Below are 6000 nucleotides of genomic sequence, written 5' to 3'. Positions count from 1 at the left end.
AAAAACAATCTGTTACTTAACAAGAGTTACTGTGGGAACTCTGATATGCATTAAGTTAAAAGTTGTAAATAAATATATTGTAACATGTCAGTATGCCAAAAGTCAACTTTATAAAACATAATCTTTTTGTTTCCACATAACACACAGTGATTTCAGAGATTAGAAAGTGGAAGAAACAAGAAAGATATTTAAATTTTATTATCCTTGTAAATAAGCCAAGTCTTTGCTCTAAACCTCCAAATACCCTGATAAAATGAACAAATTCATTACTTCACTTTCACAATCACTTTATTTCATTCCTAAAACTCTTCAGTAATCCAGCCACATCAAAGGCCACTTCCTAATTTTCCACTTTAAAATTAGCTTTCTGATGCCATGATCTGAAGTCCATGAACAAGAAAGTAGAAATGGAGGAAAACTGAAACATGTATAACAACTGTAAATAAAAGTGAGATGAAGATTCTACATTTCATTTTAATTTGCTATGCTTTTGTTTTGCTTCTACTTTTAGATAATTTTTCCTATTAGCACTAGTATTTTAGGTTTCAAGCTTTTTAAAACTGTTGTAGGTGAACGGTCTTTGCATTTTCATCTTTATCCATTTAAAAACATTACTTTAAGCAAATATTATTATAGTTATGTCTCATTTTATGAAATCCATTGAATACAATCTAGATTATAAAATATTTTTTTAAAAAGTGATTTTTGCATTATATACTTATTTTTCAAAGTGTTTTGAAATTAGGACAGATATTCATTCCTTTAAAAAGTAAGTTCAGGGATTCCAGCCAGAAAAGACATATAAATTCATTTCTCTATGCTAAGTATGACAATAAAAAACCTTGGAAATAACACAAGAACCAAACAAAGGAGAATTCTGAAAAAGCAAAATGAAACTTTTTAAAATTTAATGAGGAAGACAGTGTTAATTAAAGACCCCAAGGCTGCAAGAACAATATGGTGGCAGGAGTTGTTTACAAGCCCCCCACCTAACAGAAAATCACATCCTATGCCCAGCATTTCTTGACTCTCAAACTAGTAACAAAAAGGTAGTCCAGGTAGAGTACTTTCTCCTCCTCTCCAAATGAATATCCTATCATTCAACAGGTGTTAAACCAAGATGACAATCATGTTAGGATTACCTGAGAAAGATTGTAAAGTGCTCATCACAAAAATGCTTCAACAAGAAATTACAAACATGCATGACCCTAATGGGGTAATAAACTGTCTTAACACAGAAATAGAAGCTACCAAAGAAAACCATTTTAGAACTGGAAAGATAACAATTAAAAAATAAAAACTTATGAAAATTATAATATGTTCATTATTATGAAAAGCTGATATGGCTAAAAAAAAGAACATGATTAACCTTTAAGATTAGTGCTAAAATAAACTGAAATCTTTCTTGATAAATTGTGACAATAATTTCCATTTATGATGATTTTTAAATACTCAACTGATTTTTTTTTATTTTTTCAGAAGTAAGCTAATTTGGTTTTAAAAATGAGTTTACTACCAGTGATTTAAAACTAAAGACTATATTTCCCTAAAACCTATCTGACCTTAAGAGAAAATATTTGCAGAATGTGTTTGCAATTCTTTTCAAACTATCTACTAAGAAACAGTATGCTCTACTCATTGAAACCTGATTGAAGACACTTAGTATCCATTTGGATATTTTTAAAACTCAGTACAATATTTCCTACTGGAATTTCCTTGTGAAATTACAAAAGAACCCAACTTTCATGCATATTCGCTTTTAAGGTAATTAATATTATTTGATGCTAACTGTCTCTTTACTGAATGAAATAGGAAAACTTACTCTGAAAAACGGAGAAAGCAGTGGCACCCCACTCCAGTGCTCTTGCCTGGAAAATCCCATGGACGGAGGAGCCTGGTAGGCTGCAGTCCATGGGGTCGCTAGGTGTCGGACACGACTGAAGTGATTTAGCAGCAGCAGCAGCAGCAACTCTGGAAAAAACAATACTTTTATAAGACAAAATTTGTGAGCTTTTTCATAAGCTAGCTTTTTAATTCTCTGAATACTTTCAGATAGGGACTACAGGATGTAAACTATTCAGTTTTGTGAAGAACAAAACATGGCAAAAGAGAATATTTTACCCAAAGAAGATGAGGGATTTAAATAAATGGATTTCTATTAAGCTAACTGAAAGGACTGGAAGGGAATTTTTGTGCAAAAAGAGATTTGATGATCATTTATGTCATTCTTCAAAGAAAACTAACAACATTTTCCTTTTTTAAAAAGTAATTTTTATTAGAGTATAGTTGTTTTACAATGTTGTATTAGTTTCCAAGGTATAGCAAAGTAGATCAGCTATATGTGTACACATATTTCTTGTTTGTTGGATTCCTTCCCATTTAGGTCACCACAGTGCACTGAGTAGAATTCCCTGAGCTACATAGTAGGCTCTCATTAGTTATGTATTTTAACATAATGTATCAATAGCGTATATATATCAATCCCAATCTCCCAATTCATCCCACTCCTTCTCCTCCTTGGTATACATATGTTTGTTCTCTATGTCTCCATCTATATTTCTGCTTTTCAAATAAGATCATCTATTCCATTTTTCTAGATTTCATATATATATATATATATATATTAATATATGATACTTCTTTTTTTCTTTCTTACTTCCTTAACCCTGTATGACACTCTCTAGGTCCATCTACATCTCTAGAAATGACCCAGTTTCATTCCTATTTATGGCTGAGTAACAGCCCATAGTATATATGTATCTCATCTTCTTTTTCCATTCCTCTGCTGATGAACATTTAGGTTGCTTCCATGTCCTGGTCATTGTAAATAGTGCTACAATGAACATTTGGGGTACATGTGTATTTTTAAATTAGGGTTTGCTCTGGGTATATGCCCAGGAGTCAGATCGTTGCATCATATGGTAGATGGAGAAATATACAATGTTCTTGGATTGTAAGGATCAGTATTGTGAAAACGACTATACTACCCAAAGAAATGTACAGATACAGTACAAACTGCCAATGGCATTTTTCTCAAAATTAGCACAATGAGTTTTACAATTTGTATGAAAAAACAAAAGACCATGAATAGCCAAATCATTCATTTATTTATTTTTTTTAGTTTTCTGAATTTTTTTTTAATTAATTAATTTTTTATTGAAGGATAATTGCTTTACAGAATTTTGCTGTTTTCTGTAAAACCTCAACATGAATCAGCCATAGGTATACACATATCCCCTCCCTTTTCAAGCTCCCTCGCATCTCCCTCTCTATCCCACCCCTCTAGGTTGATACAGAGACTGGGTTTGAGTTTCCTGAGCCATACAGAAAATTCCCGTTGCTATCTATTTTACATATGGGAATGTAAGTTTCCATGTTACTCTTTCTATACATCTCACCCTCTCCTCCCCTCTCCTCATGATCGTAAGTCTATTCTCTATGTCTGTTTCTCCATTGTTACACTGTAAGTAAGTTCTTCAGTACCAATTTTCTAGATTCTGTATATATGTGTTATAATACGGTTTTTATCTTTCCCTTTCTGACTCACCTCACTCTGTATAATAGGTTCTAGGTTCATCCACCTCATTAGAACTGACTCAAATGTGTTCATTTTTATGGCTGAGTAATATTCCATTGTGTATATATACCACAACTTCTTTATCCATTCATCTGTCATTGGACATAGGGGTTGCTTCCACGTTCTAGTGATTGTAAATAGTGATGCAATGAACAATGGGATACGTGTGTCTCTTTCAAATTTGGTTTTCTCAAGGTATACTACTAGAAGTGGGATTGCTGGGACATATGGTGGTTTTATCCTTAGTTCTTTAAGGAATCTCCATACCATCTTCCATAGTGGCTGTATCCATTTACATTCCCACCAACAGTGCAAGAGCATTCCCTTTTCTCCACACCTTTTCCAGCATTTATTGTTTGTAGACTTCTTGATGATGGCCATTCTGAATGGTGTGAGGGGATATCTCACTGTGGTTTTGATTTGTATTTCTCTAATAATGAGCGATATTGAGCATCTCTTCATGTGTTTGTTAGCCACTTGTCTGTCTTCTTTGGAGAAATGTCTGTTTAGGTCTTTTTCCCACTTTTTGACTGGGTGGTTTGTTTTTCTGGTATTGAGTTGTATGAGCTGCTTGTATATTTTGGAAATTTATTCTTTGTCAGTTGTTTCATTTGCTATTATTTTCTCCCATTCTACGGTTGTCTTTTCATCGTGCTTAGAGTTTCCTTTGCTGTGCAAAAGCTTTTAAGTTTAATCAGATCCCACTTGTTTACTTTTGTTTTTATTTCCATTACTCTAGGAGGTGGGTCATAGAGGATCTTGCTTTGATTTATGTTATCAAGTGATCTGCCTATGTTTTCCTCTAAGAGTTTTATAGTTTCTGGTCTTACATTTAGATCTTTAATTCACACTGAGTTTATCTTTGTGTATGGTGTTAGGAAGTGTTCTAATTTTATTCTTTTACACGTAGCTGTTCAGTTTTCCCAGAACCATTTATTGAAGAGGCTGTCTTTGCCCCACTGTATATCCTTGCCTTCTTTGTCAAAAAAGAGGTACCCATAGGTGCATGGGTTTATTTCTGGGCTTTCTATCTGTTCATTGGTCTATATTTCTGTTTTTGTGCCAGCACCATACTGTCTTGATGACTGTAGTTTTGTAGTATAACCTGAAGTCAGGAAGCTTGATTCCTCCAGCTCCATTCTTCTTTCTCAACACTGCTTTGGTTATTCAGGGTCTTTTGTGTTTCCATATGCATTGTGAAATATTTTGGTCAGGTTCTGTGAAAAATGCCATTGGTAATTTGATAGGGATTGCATTGAATCTGTAGACGGCATTTGGTAGTATAGTCATTTTCACAATATTGATTCTTCCTACCAAGAAACATGGAATATCTCTCCATCTGTTTATGTCACCTTTGATTTCTTTCATCAGTTCAGTTCAGTTCAGTCGCTCAGTCATGTCTTACTCTTTGCGACCCCATGAATTGCAGCACGCCAGGCCTCCCTGTCCATCACCAACTCCCGGAGTCTACCCAAACCCATGTCCATCGAGTCAGTGATGCTATCCAACCATCTCATCCTCTGTTGTCCCCTTCTCTTCCTGCCTCCCAATCCTACCCAGCATTAGGGTCTTTTCCAATGAGTCAACTCTTCGCATCAGGTGGCAAAATTATTGGAGCTTCAGCTTCAACATCAGTCCTTCCAATGAACACCCAGGATTGATCTCCTTTAGAATGGATTGATTGGATCTTCTTGCAGTCTAAGGGACTCTCAAGAGTCTTCTCCAACACCACAGTTCAAAAGCATCAATTCTGTGGTGCTCAGCTTTCTTCACAGTCCAACTCTCACATCCATACATGACCACTGGAAAAACCATAGCCTTGACTAGACGGACTTTTGTTGGCAAAGCAATGTCTCTGCTTTTAAATATGCTATCTAGGTTGGCCATAACCTTCCTTCCAAGGAATAAGCGTCTTTTAATTTCATGGCTGCAATCACCATCAGCAGTGATTTTGGAGCCCAGAAAAATAAAGTCTGACACTGTTTCCACTGTTTCCCCATCTACTTCCCATGAAGTGATGGGACCAGACGCCATGATCTTAGTTTCCTGAACGTTGAGCTTTAAGCCAACTTTTTCACTCTCCTCTTTCACTTTCATCAAGAGGCTCTTTAGTTCTTCTTCACTTTCTGCCATAAGGGTGGTGTCATCCCCATATCTGAGGTTATTGATATTTCTACCAGCAATCTTGATTCCAGCTTGTGTTTCTTCCAGCCCAGCGTTTCTCATGATGTACTCTGCATAAAAGTTAAATAAGCAGGGTGACAATATACAGCCTTGACGTACTCCTTTTCCTATTTGGAACCAGTCTGTTGTTCTGTGTCCACTTTTAACTGTTGCTTCCTGACCTGCATACAGGTTTCTCAAGAGACAGGTCAGATGGTCCGGTATTCCCATCTCTTTCAGAATTTTCCACAGTTTATTGT

General features: G+C 35.4%; 1 long non-coding RNA gene across 1 annotated transcript in view; it reads right to left on the bottom strand.

Annotated features, from left to right (window-relative positions):
- Window positions 1-488: 488 nt before the first annotated feature.
- The window catches only part of LOC145524086 (uncharacterized), a 107515-nt gene continuing 102003 nt past the window's right edge, over window positions 489-6000 (bottom strand). Inside the window, exon 2 of the long non-coding RNA XR_014067150.1 lies at window positions 489-1971. This is a non-coding gene — a long non-coding RNA (uncharacterized LOC145524086). The remainder of the gene's footprint in view (window positions 1972-6000) is intronic.

The sequence above is a fragment of the Giraffa tippelskirchi genome, chromosome 10, assembly GCF_054371585.1.
Source record: "Giraffa tippelskirchi isolate mGirTip1 chromosome 10, T2T-mGirTip1v1.2.pri, whole genome shotgun sequence".
NCBI lineage: Eukaryota > Metazoa > Chordata > Mammalia > Artiodactyla > Giraffidae > Giraffa > Giraffa tippelskirchi.
Note: the sequence above shows the minus strand (reverse complement) of the source record. Positions and strands in the feature narration are given on the sequence as shown.